This window comes from Tachyglossus aculeatus, chromosome 19 (assembly GCF_015852505.1).
Source record: "Tachyglossus aculeatus isolate mTacAcu1 chromosome 19, mTacAcu1.pri, whole genome shotgun sequence".
Lineage (NCBI taxonomy): Eukaryota > Metazoa > Chordata > Mammalia > Monotremata > Tachyglossidae > Tachyglossus > Tachyglossus aculeatus.
The window spans coordinates 25,094,217-25,107,107 of record NC_052084.1 but is presented as its reverse complement, the minus strand read 5'-3'; the positions used below and the strand labels follow the sequence as shown (position 1 = coordinate 25,107,107).

Below are 12,891 nucleotides of genomic sequence, written 5' to 3'. Positions count from 1 at the left end.
AAATCAATCGGTTTTGTTTTCAATCCCTTTCAACCCCAGGATTGACGCTACAGTTGAAAATGTTTCAACCAATTGTTCCCATCAGGAAATTATGCTATCTGGTTCTTTCTCGATCTAGTTTTCTGGTAAAAACTTTTCCCTATTTTTCCCAACTTACTTTTTTTCAAGGGACAATAAATAGCATACTGATGTAATGACTGCAATTGACTTTTTCCTGCTTAAAATTTAACATAAAATAGTGCATGTTTTAAATTTGGGACAATCGATTAAAAAAAAAAAAACTTGTCAAAAATCTTAGTATTCAAAGTGTTCCAGAACTGGAACCCTTGTCAAACTCTTTATGCATTTTCGTTATTTTGAGGGATGTGAAACTCATGTGATTCAAAGGTAAAATATGAGCCCTATCGGGTAGTAATTAAAATGGAAGTGAATTGTAGCAGATTTCTGTTGTATTTGAAGTACATTTGAAAGAGAAGGGTTTCCAATGGATTATAGGCAGGATATTTTTAAGAGACTATGCTGAAATTTCATTCCACTAATCCAACTGACGTTAAGAGTAGCGCTCTGGAAAAACTCCTGCCCATTATCCTGAACATTTTAATTGACTTCGAAGAGTCGGTGTACTGAACGAGTTCCCATCTCCTTGACAGTCTAGACTCTTCATGGAGACTGTAAGCCCACTGTGGGCCGAGAAGGTATCTACCAACCCTGTTATATTGTACTTGGCCGAGCTCTTAGTATGGGGCTCTGCGCGCAGTAAGCGCTTGGTAAATATGATTGATTGATTGAGAGATAGTAGTAGCGGAGGTCAGTCGTTGTGTGCTGACTCCTCTCCCATTGTCACTCGAACCTTCTTGGAGTCCCAACACCCATGGGCAGGTGCTGCGCCTGCCCTGAGAGCGCGGGTCCCTGCCCTTTCCCCCCCACCCCCTAACCTTACAGAACAATGACAACCTCATAGACCCTCCAACCCTATAAAACGGGCAACCCCAGAGCGACCTCTCGTTTCTCTGTGAGAAATCCGACAGACATGGCAAATTATTCTTTTGGCTGGGTTCTGAAGGAATCTGCTTGCTCCACCGCTGCCCACCTGGCAGGTAGGGACTCTCTAGAGGCTACTGGAGTTTTTTTCTCTAGATAGCTGGCCCACACCTGGGTGGCTATATTTTCCTGTCGGAGGAAAGCACTCCTCTGGGTCCCTTACCACCTGGTAAAGTAGGAAATACCCCTATCGCTGAGGAGTCCAAGAGCTGGCCTCAGATTCCCCCCCTGCCCCAGGGCTGGCTATCTGGAGGGCCTCAAGCTCCTCATCGTGGGCAGTACAAGCTGTGGACTCAGTGAGGAGGGGAGCGGGGACTGCAGTGGCGCGGAGGGGCGTGCGCCCGATTGGGGGATATATCGTTGCTTTGGGAAACCTCCACTAGCGCAGGCATCTCAGGTCGGGGCCCTGCCAACCGCCCCTTCCCCAGACAGGAAGAGGCCCCACGGAGGGGGGAAGGTGGAGGTAGGGGAAGAGGATGGGTCCTCTCCTAAAAAGGCTAAGATGGCTAAAAAGCAGAGGCTGGAGTCGGTCAGGATGACCACGCTCAGGAGCCGGGCCTCCTTCGTGACCCAGTGGTTCGAGGCATACCCTGCTACAAGGCCTAAGAGGGGGTCCGGCACCCCCAGGCCATAGCAATGCCGGTTCCAGGGCCGGCATCAGCGCCAGTTTCACCCACCTCTCCCCGGCCCAGGAAGAGGTTCCACGAAATGATGACCAGCCGGGGAGAGGGAGGAAGACGGGTCTCCCAGAAAAAGGCTCAAGAGGCCTGGAAAGCGGCCGCCAGAGCCAGTGACCGAGGTGGGACGCTGGATCTCCTTCACGACGGGTAGCCGGGGGTTCCAGTGTTACAGGACTTCAGAGGCGTGCCCCCAGGGCACGGCTCAGGAAGCGGTCCGATCCCCGGTGGCTCCTGAGAAGGGGGAGGAGGATGGGCCACTGTTGAAGAAAAAGAGGAGCAGTGACACGGAGGGGCCTGCCCCCGATCAGATAGGGGCAGCGGAAGTGGTGGCCCACATCAGTCCCATCCAGAGCCGCACCGCCCCGCACGGACACGGCCGGCCCTCCCGCCAACCCATCTCACCGGATCAAACCGGGGCAGGAAGGTGAGCCTGCCCCCGGATCCGGCGACCACTGACCCCCACGGCGGATGAGTGGCGAGAGACTGTGCCGGCAGGCCGGACACCACAACAGGCCCTCTGGCACCGTTATCGTGCCATCCTCCCTGACGCCTCCTCCGGGCCACTGGCACCGCTGCTGTGCCACCCTCCCTGACGCTTTCCCTGGGCTGCCCTGAGAGTCACTGAACTGGTCTCCCTGACACTTCCACGAGCCTTGACACCTCAGGCGGGCCACCGGCGCCACCCGCTCCAACGCCTCTGTTGGGCCACCAAAAGCAGCCGCCCTTACAACTCTGCTGGGCCACCACACCAAGTGCCCAGGCACCTCATCTGGGCCACCACCACTGCTCGCCCTTGGCAACTCCACTGTGTTACAAGCACCGCCTGCCCTGACACCTCTATTGGGCCACCAGGGCAGCCCATCTCAACACTTCAGAGGGGCCACCACTGGTCCCAACACCTCTGTTGGCTTCGTTGGCTACCAAATCAGCCACCCTGACACCTCCGCTGGGCCACTGGTGACAGCCAGGCTGCCCCAAAACCTTCCCGGACCTCAGGAAAAATCCATTTTACCATAACGCTGCCAATTAGCATTTGAAATAACGTAATTTTTCTGACATTATGAATGGGATTTACTTGGTCTAGGAGTCGTAGTGGCTTGATAGGGCCTGGGAGTCAAAAGGTCATGAATTCTAATCCCAGCTCTGCCACTTCCATTCATTCATTCAATCGTATTTATCGAGCGCTCACTGTGTGCAGAATGCTATACTAAGCGCTTGGGAAGTACAAGTCGGCAACATATAGAGACGGTCAACAACGGGCTTACGGTCTAGAAGGGGGAGAGAGACGACAAAGCAAAACATACGGACAGGTGTCAAGTAGTCAGAACAAATAGAATTAAAGCTAAATGCACATCATTAACAAAATAAATAGAATACTGAATATGTACAAGTAAAATAAATAGATTGCTGTGTGACCTTGGGCAAATCACTTTGCTTCTCTGGGCCTCAGTTCCCTCATCTGTAAAATGGGGATTACGACTGGGAGCCCCATGTGGGACAGGGATTTGCTTAGGATTTGGAACAGGGACAGGGATGTGGGGTTTGCTTGTATCCACCCCGGCATTTAGTGCAGTGCCTGGCACAAAGTAAGCGCTTAACGAATGCCATAATTATCAATTATTATTATTATGAGTCATGCTTCCCCTTCCTAACAATTTTATTCGGGCCAATTCCGTTACATGTGGTCATGGTGAGAAGGCCCGACGTTAGACTTGGCTTTACAGAATTTGGGTGTCGCCCTCTCAACATCTGCCGCTCGTCACTGTTCTCGTTTGGAAAGCAAAACTAAATTCTAGCAGTTTTATGTTGCAAAATATTGGTTCGTTTTCTGAATTACCGATGGATCTAAATACAAATCTCCATTTCAAAAGCTCGACAAGCAACAATGTCCTCGGTATAAAATATAGATTCGAACCCTTTATCCACTCCACTCTCAACCCCTCAGCACGTATGTTCGTATCCATATTTTAATACCTTTAGCCCTCTATGGGTACGAAGTGTGTCTACCAACTCGGTTATTTTGTACCCTCCCGAGCTCTTAGTTCAGCCCATGGCACGCAATAAGCACTCAATAAATACAATTGATTGCTTGACTGATTGAAAATGCTTCAATATTGCTTTAATGTTCTGGGAGAAGCAGAGTGGCCTAGTAGTTAAAGTGTGAGCCTGAGAGTCAGAAGGACTGGGGTTATTCCTGGCTCCGCTACTTGTCTATTTTGTGACCTCAGGCAGGTGACTTAATTTCTCTGTGCCTCAGTTGCCTCATCTGTAAAATGGGAATTAAAAATGTGAGCCCCACGGGGGACACGGACTATGTCCAACCTGTCTGTTGGTCACAGGCTCCTCCTCTGCCTCCCACCCCCCTAACTGTGGGGGTCCCTCAAGGTTCAGTTATGGGTCCCCTTCTATTCTCCATCTCCACTCATTCCCTTGGAGAACTCAAAATATTGGCTCGTTTTCTCAATTACAGGTGGATCTAACTATAAAATCTCCATTTTGAAAGCTCGACAAGCAACAATGTCCTCAGTATAAAATATAGATTTGAACTCTTTATCCAGTGGAGAACCACTGCCCAAGCTAGGAATAGATAGGCCCCTGCTTGACTCCCTCCCATAGTTGAAACTGGTAGAGAAATGGAAACTCTTCAGGTGCGACCCTGAGAGGAGAATTTAGCATTTAATTACGTTCATATAAGACTGTAAGCTCCCTGAAGGCAGGGCTCGTGTCTACCAATCCTACTGTGTTTTACTCTCCCGAGTACTCAGTATAGTCTTCTGCTTTCAGTATGCGCTCAATCAATATCACTGATTGTTTAAATTTGACAGGTGTGATTCTGTGGCTTCGCTGTTCATCCCATTCAGCCTAGCTAAAATAATCCTGACTTTGTTATTGTTGTAAGCAGGGTTTTCTTCCAATTGGAAAGTTCCTGGAAGAGGTAGTCATAAACAACTCTAAGATACTTGGTTATTTTTATCCACTAAACACTATATACACCTACATATATATACATATAGGTGTGCATAAGGACACAAATTGAGAAGCATCTTGGCTTAGCAGATTGAGCCTGGGCCTGGGCTCACTTGTCTGCTGTGTGACCTTGGGCAACTCACTTCACTTCTCTGGGCCTCAGTTACCCCAACTGTAAAATGAGGATTAAAACTGTGAGCCCCATGTGCGACCTGGACTGAGTCCAACCTGATCTGCTTGTATCTACCCCAGTGTTTAAAACAGTGTTTGACACATAGTAAGCGCTTAACAAATGCTATCATCATCATCATCACAACGATTATATAAGGTAAAGTATGTTCTACTTATGAAATACTAGACCGTCCAGGACAACGTAGTCCTAGGGTAAGACTGTATCCAAATCTTCTTTTTTCTTCATCTGTATCATTAGAATTTCTACCAAATCATCTTCAAAGTCACAAAGAGCCACTAGAAAGAGTCAGAATATTACAAAGGAATTAATTAGGAAAAAAAAGATATTCTCTGTTCTGCTTCATTACCCTTTTCCCCTTGGAATCGATTAGACATCACTACTTTTACATTGAATTGATATGTTTCATCTACCACTGTTGATAACCTGCAAGAGTAAATAAAGCTTAAAACGTAATAAGATCGTTTACCTATGGATCAACTACCAGAACAGCTGCAGATGGACCTGGGGCTTTCTGGGAGAGATGTGTCCATGGCATCGCTACGGGTTGGAGATGACTCGATGGCATAAGAGAGCATAGCAACCACGCTTTTAGAAAACTGGGGTTAGCATTTTTGGTTCAGACGTTACAAAGAGTGTCGTCTCAGACTGCTGATCTAACCTGAGTTGCCTTGTGTTTCAGTTTGACTTGGAGTTTAGAACCTTCTGGAGTTTCATAAAGATTGAACAATGATCACTTACAGTATTGACAAGCAAATGTGTTTATAATAATAATCATAATGACATTTATTAAGCACTTACTACATGCAAAGCACTGTTCTAAGCGCTGAGCACTGTTCTAAGAGCTGATATAATCAATACATGATCTAGGGAAATCCAATTTCATGTATTTCATTTGTAAATTTTTCACTGTGGATTTTACTTAGTGTCAAGGGCCCCGACTGAGATCTTTGCCCTGACTGGCCTCCCCAAGGCTCCTAAGATTCACCTCTTCCAGATTTCCAATCCCCTAGCGTGAGATCTGTGGATTCACTTCCCTCAGATTCCTGGTCCTCTGTGGGGAATCCTTGGAAGCACCTCACCCACTGGGCAGCTTTAATTAACCAGAAGCTCCTACTGGGTCGGACACTCGCTGACAAGTTCAAAGTGAAACCGAACGACCACTGTATTCAGTGGAAAGTTTTATTCCATGCTTCGTCTAATTAAAAGGGGTAAGTTGTGTGCACACACAAACACACATGCAACCCCTTCCCCCCAAATAAAAGTAGCTACCCGCCCGACTGTTTGCCCAAGTACGTGAAGATGGCCCTACCTCGGAGGAGTCCGGCTGTCTGCAGCAGGTCATCCTGGCTCGAGTCTTATGTGTTTCCCAGACGCCACAATATGTGTCTCAGTGCATTCTTAGATGGTTTTCCTGCTTCCCAGAGGCCAGCTCTTTCCCACTTTTATCCACTCATGGCAGCTGTTCTGGGACGGGGGGCACAGTGGGGGTCCTGATGAGCTGTTCTGATTCCCTGCGGTCTCAATATTGGATAAAGTCAGAGGGGATGGCCACCCCTCCACCCCCATGCTCACCCCACGGGCTATCTTTGCAAGAAGCATCCCGCAGTCCTCCTCCCGGCCCGACGGCAAGGCACTTCAGTTACTCCTCAATTTCCTCGGTTATTTGGTTCTTCCTCAAATTCTTCCTTTGATATTGTTGTTCACAGGGTCAAAGAACAATCTCTTATGAAATGGCTTCTGCGTTACAAGGTGAATTCACTCTTGCTCACCACACTTACTTTATTATGAAATTATGAATTTTTCTCTTCTCATGAGACCCAAGTTCCAAAACTGTATTACAATAGGGAACATTCAAAACGTCTTCATTCTTAATAATAATAATAATGATGGCATTTGTTGAGTGCTTACTACGTGCAAAGCACTGTTCTAAGCGCCCCCGCCCTACCTCCTTCCCCTCCCCACAGCACTTGTATATATATTTGTCTAGATTTCTTACTCTATTTTACTTGTACATATTTACTATTTATTTTGTTAATGATCATCATCATCAGTCGTATTTATTGAGTGCTTACTATGTGCAGAGCACTGTACTAAGTGCTTGGGAAGTACAAATTGGCAACATATAGAGACAGTCCCTACCCAACAGTGGGCTCACAGTCTAAAAGGGGGAGACAGAGAACAAAACCAAACATACTAACAAAATAAAATAAATAGAATAGATATGTACAAGTAGAATAAATAAATAAATAGAGTAATAAATATGTACAAACATATATACATATATACAGGTGATGTGGGGAAGGGAAGGAGGTAAGATGGGGGGATGGAGAGGGGGGCAAGGGGGAGAGGAAGGAAGGGGCTCAGTCTGGGAAGGCCTCCTGGAGGAGGTGAGCTCTCAGTAGGGCCTTGAAGGGAGGAAGAGAGCGAGCTTGGCGGATGGGCAGAGGGAGGGCATTCCAGGCCCGGGGGATGACGTGGGCTGGGGCTCGATGGCGGGACAGGCAAGAACGAGGTACAGTGAGGAGATTAGTGGCGGAGGAACGGAGGGTGCAGGGTGGGCTGTAGAGGGAGAGACAGGAGGTGAGGTAGGAGGGGGCGAGGTGATGGACAGCCTTGAAGCCCAGGGTGAGGAGTTTCTGCCTGATGCGCAGATTGATTGGTAGCTACTGGAGATTTTTGAGGATGTGCATATAGCTTTAATTCTATTTGTTCTGACGACTTTGACACCTGTCTACATGTTTTTTTGTTGTCTTTCTCCTCGTTCCAGACTGTGGAGCCCGTTTTGGGGTAGGGACCGTCTTTATATGTTGCCAACTTGTACTTCCCAAGCGCTTAGTACAGTGCTCTGCACACAATAAGCGCTCAATAAATACGATTGAATGAATGAATGAATGAATGAAAGCCCCAGAGAAAATCAATTCACTGTCATCTAAATGCTTGTCTTACAGCTCTGTATGGCCTCAACTTATTTCTGGAATGCCACTATCGATACAGAGGCATATCACAGGGAACCGTGTATTCAAGCGCAAGTGTTTTCATTCATTCATTCATTCAAGTATACTTATTGAGTGTTTACTGTGTGCAAAGCACTGTACTAAGCGCTTGGGAGAGTACAACATAACAATAAACAGGCACATTTCCCTGCCCCCAACAAGCCTAAAGACTGCCACACACTGTAAAGGGGGAGGCATACATTAATGTACATACATACACAAATAAATTACCGATAGCCAGTACTCTACTTGTTGAGTTTACTAAAATTATTCTTTCAATATTCTTCTCTGACACATGGGATTTCACCACGAGTGGCATTATCTTCAAAAACAACACAGAGCTAAACTCATACATGTGTATTTCTATGTGTAGGTGTGTGAAAAACAGCATGGTCTAATGGAAAGAGCATGGGCCTGGGAATCAGGGGATCTGTGTTCCAATTCTAGCTCTGTCAATTGGTTGCTGCAAGATCTCGGGCAAGTCACTTAATTTCTCTGTGCCTCACTTTCCTTACCTGTCAAATGGGGATTATTATTATTGTTGTTAATACTAATGGTTATTATTCTTATTAGTAATGTTAATATAATACATAATTTAATATATTAAATTGTAATAGAATAAACTAATGTTAACACATTATTAATGATATTATTAATGATATTATTAATATTCTTATTAATAATAAGAGTAATAACAATAAGAAGAAGAATGGTACTTCTTCTTTGGGTCAAGTACTGTTTTAAAGCACTGGGGTAAACCCCCAGGCCCGTGCTCTATTCACTCAGCCACATTACCCAAATCTTATTCCTAGTCCTGTGCTCTTTCCACCAGGCCACACTGCTTCCCTTTTTTGATTATCCAAGAAAGAAAGGAAGGATGAAGTATTAATTGAATAGTTCTTAGCAGCTTGGCTCAGTGGAAAGAGCCCGGGCTTTGGAGTCAGAGGTCATGGGTTCAAATTCCAGCTCTGCCACTTGTCAGCTGGGTGATTTTGGGCAAGTCACTTAACTTCTCTGTGCCTCAGTTACCTCATCTGTAAAATGGGAATTAAGAGTGTGAGCCCTCTGTGGGACAACCTGATCACCTTGTAACCTCCCCAGGGCCTAGCGTTAGCTTAGCGTTTTTTGCACATAGTAAGTGCTTAATAAATGCCATTGTTATTATTATTATTATTCTGTTGTAGTAGCCTAAAGAGAATTCAATACAGGATTTCTTGATTTTGCTAAACCCACATTGGCAAGGCACATACTTCAAATACATACTCATTTGAGCAGGTCGGGAAAGCCACTGTGATACCAAAACTATATTTCCTCAGCTCTTCTGCCGGTCATTTAAACACTGAAAAAAGGTGAAGGAAGCAGAGTCAAAGAAAACTACTGATTCTATTATAGGCAGTACTTGCTTTTTTGTCTCAGACTGACGGAGAAAAATAGATACAGGGTGGCTCTTCCAAGCTGTTAGTTCTCACGTAGTCAAGATGAGCAGTGATAGCGACAGCGATGTCATCAGTCTCAACACACGTTTACTTGAAACATTGAAATACTGAGTGTTGAGAACTGGAGAGGGAGAGGGGGGCAGAGGGAGGGAAAATGGGGGTAGAGGGAAAGAGGGGGCAGAGGGGAGGGAAAATGGGTGTAGAGGGAAAGAGGGGGGCAGAGGGGAGGGAAAATGGGGGTAGAGGGAAAGGGAGCAGAGGGGAGGGAATGAGGGGGTAGAGGAGAGGGAAAGGGGGAAAAGGGAGGGAAAAGGAGTAGAGGGAAAGGGGGCAGAGGGGAGGGAAAGGGAGTAGAGGGAAAGGGGCAAAAGGGAGGGAATAAGGGGAGAAGGAAAGGGGGCAGAGGGAAGGGAAAAGGAGGAGGGGAGGGAAAGGGGGCAGAGGGAAGGGAAAAGGGTAGAGGGGAGGGAAAGGGGCAAAGGGGAGGGAAAGGGGGCAGAGGGGAGAGAAAAAGAGGGTAGAGGGAGGGAAAGGGGGAGAGAAAGAGGGGGCAGAAGGAAGGGAAAAGCGGGGCAAAGGAGAGGGAAAAAGGGTAGAGAGGAGGGAAAGAGGAAGGAGAGAGGGTGCAGAGGGGAGGGAAGAATGGGGAGAGGGGAGGGAAAGGGGGCAGAGGGAAGGGAAAATGAGGGGGCAAAGGAGAGGGCAAAATGTGTAGAGAGGAGGGAAAGGGGAGAGAAAGGGGGCAGAGGGGAGGGAAAGGGAGCAGAGGGAAGGGAAAATGAGGGGGCAAAGGAGAAGGAAAAAGGGTAGAGAGGAGGGAAGGGGGAGAGAAAGGGGCAGAGGGGAGGGAAAAGGGGGAGAGGGAAGGGAAAGGGGAGGGGAAAAGAGGGTAGAAGGGAGGAAAGGCGGGAGAGAAAGGGGGCAGAGGGGAGGGAAAGGGCAGAGGGAAGGGAAAAAGGGGGCAAAGGAGAGGGAAAAAGAGGGTAGAGGGGAAAGAAAGGGGGCAGAGGGGAGGGAAAAGGGGGAGAGGGAAGGGAAAGAGGGGGCAAAGGGGAGGGGAAAAGGGTAGAGGGGAGGGAAAGCGGGCAGAGGGGAGGAAAAGGGGGACAGAGAGAGGGGTGGAGGGGGAGAGAGAGGGTCAGAGAGGGAGCAAAACGAAAGGAGAGAAGAGACGGAGGGGAAGAGATGTGGGGGGAGGGCGGAAGCGGGTCCGTTGTAACGGCCCCTAACGGCCCCGTAAGGCCGGCAGGGAAGGGGAGCGGGGCCGGGGCTCCGCGCCCAGTGGGCGCTCTAGCAAAACATACGGTTGACTGATGGGTTGAGGTGGGGCGTTGGGGGGGGGGGGGAGAGGGGGGTCCGCTCCCCTTCGGAAAGACCCCCCCCACCCCCGGACCCCGAAAACGTTGCTCCCGGTTTTTGCTTTGGAAATGCCACCGGGCGGCACGGGGGGCGGGAGCCGGGGTTCGGCCAAAACATTCAGCCATTCCATCGGATTTAGATGGAGGGTTTACCGTGTGCAGGGCACTGTGCTGAGCGCTCGGGAAGGACAAGTTGGAAACACAGAGAAGCGGCGTGGCTCAGTGGACGGAACCCGGGCTCGGGAGGCAGAGGGCGTGGGTTCAAATCCAGGCTCCGACCCTCGTCAGCTGGGTGACCTTGGGCCAGTCACTTCACTTCTCTGGGCCTCAGTGACCTCATCTGGAAAATGGGGGTGAAGACCCCCGTGGGATAACCTCATCACCTTGTAACCTCCCCAGCGATTAGAACGGTGCCTTGCACACAGCAAGCGTTTAATAGATGCCATTTGTTATTATTATTATCATTATTATTATTACTATTAGCCCGGCTCCGCCACTTGTCAGCTGTGTGACCTTGGGCAAGTCACTTCACTTCTCTGGGCCTCAGTTCCCTCATCTGGAAAATGGGGATGAAGACATTCTCAGTCTCTTTTGCAGGCTCCTCCTCCCCCCCCATCCTCTTACTGTGGGGGTTCCCCAAGGTTCAATGCTTGGTCCCCTTCTGTTCTCGATCTACACGCACTCCCTTGGTGACCTCATTCGCTCCCACGGCTTCAATTATCATCTCTACGCTGATGACACCCAGATCTACATCTCTGCCCCTGCTCTCTCCCCCTCTCTCCAGGCTCGCATCTCCTCCTGCCTTCAGGACATCTCCATCTGGATGTCTGCCCGCCACCTAGAGCTCAACATGTCGAAGACTGAACTCCTTGTCTTCCCTCCCAAACCCTGCCCTCTCCCTGACTTTCCCATCTCTGTTGACGGCACTACCATCCTTCCCGTCTCACAAGCCCGCAACCTTGGTGTCATCCTCGACTCCGCTCTCTCATTCACCCCTCACATCCAAGCCGTCACCAAAACCTGCTGGTCTCAGCTCCGCAACATTGCCAAGATCCGCCCTTTCCCCTCCATCCATACCACTACCCTGCTCATTCAAGCTCTCATCCTATCCCGTCTGGACTACTGCATCAGCCTTCTCTCTGATCTCCCATCCTTCTGTCTCTCCCCACTTCAATCCATACTTCATGCTGCTGCCCGGATTATCTTTGTCCAGAAACGCTCTGGGCATGTTACTCCCCTCCTCAAAAATCTCCAGTGGCTACCAATCAATCTGTGCATCAGGCAGAAACTCCTCACCCTGGGCTTCAAGGCTGTCCATCACCTCGCCCTCTCCTACCTCACCTCCCTTCTCCCCTTCTACAGCCCAGTCCACACCCTCCGCTCCTCCACCGCTGATCTCCTCACAGTACCTCGCTCTCGCCTGTCCCGCCATCGACCCCCGGCCCACGTCATCCCCCGGGCCTGGGATGCCCTCCCTCTGCCCATCCGCCAAGCTAGCTCTCTTCCTCCCTTCAAGGCCCTACTGAGAGCTCACCTCCTCCAGGAGGCCTTCCCAAACTGAGCCCCTTCCTTCCTCTCCCCCTCGTCCCTCTCTCCATCCCCCCATCTTACCTCCTTCCCTTCCCCACAGCACCTGTATATATGTATATACGTTTGTACATATTTATTACTCTATTTATTTATTTATTTATTTTACTTGTACATATCTATTCTATTTATTTTATTTTGTTAGTATGTTTGGTTTTGTCTCTCCCTTTTAGACTGTGAGTTCACTGTTGGGTAGGGACTGTCTCTATATGTTGCCAATTTGTACTTCCCAAGCGCTTCGTACAGTGCTCTGAACACAGTAAGCGCTCAATAAATATGATTGATGATGATGATGATGATGATGATGACTGTGAGCCCCCCGTGGGACAACCGGATCACCCTGTAACCTCTCCGGAGTTTAGAACAGTTCCTAGCACATAATAAGCGCTTAATAAATGTAATTTTATTATTATTATTATTACTATTATGCTCTCGCTGCAGCTCCAAGCTCCGCCGCCAGGGCGCGCACCGAGCGGCGCCCAGCTCACTCTTTCCCTGGCCGATGTGCGCATGCTCCGCTCCTCGCCCTCGGCCCTTCCTGGCTCTCCGAGCCCGCCCCCCCTTCCGTGACCGATGTGCGCATGCTCCGCTCCGCTCCCTCGCTCCCTCTTCGCTCTCCGAGCCTGCCCCCACCGG

At 48.9% G+C, this 12,891-nt stretch overlaps 1 long non-coding RNA gene across 1 annotated transcript; it reads right to left on the bottom strand.

Moving 5' to 3' along the window:
- Window positions 1–6,166: 6,166 nt before the first annotated feature.
- LOC119940572 lies at window positions 6,167–9,409 on the bottom strand. The gene is made up of 3 exons (XR_005455020.1): window positions 9,313–9,409; window positions 9,138–9,213; window positions 6,167–6,399 (listed from the first exon to the last, which is right to left on the bottom strand). It is a non-coding gene; the product is annotated as an uncharacterized LOC119940572 (long non-coding RNA).
- Window positions 9,410–12,891: the final 3,482 nt, after the last annotated feature.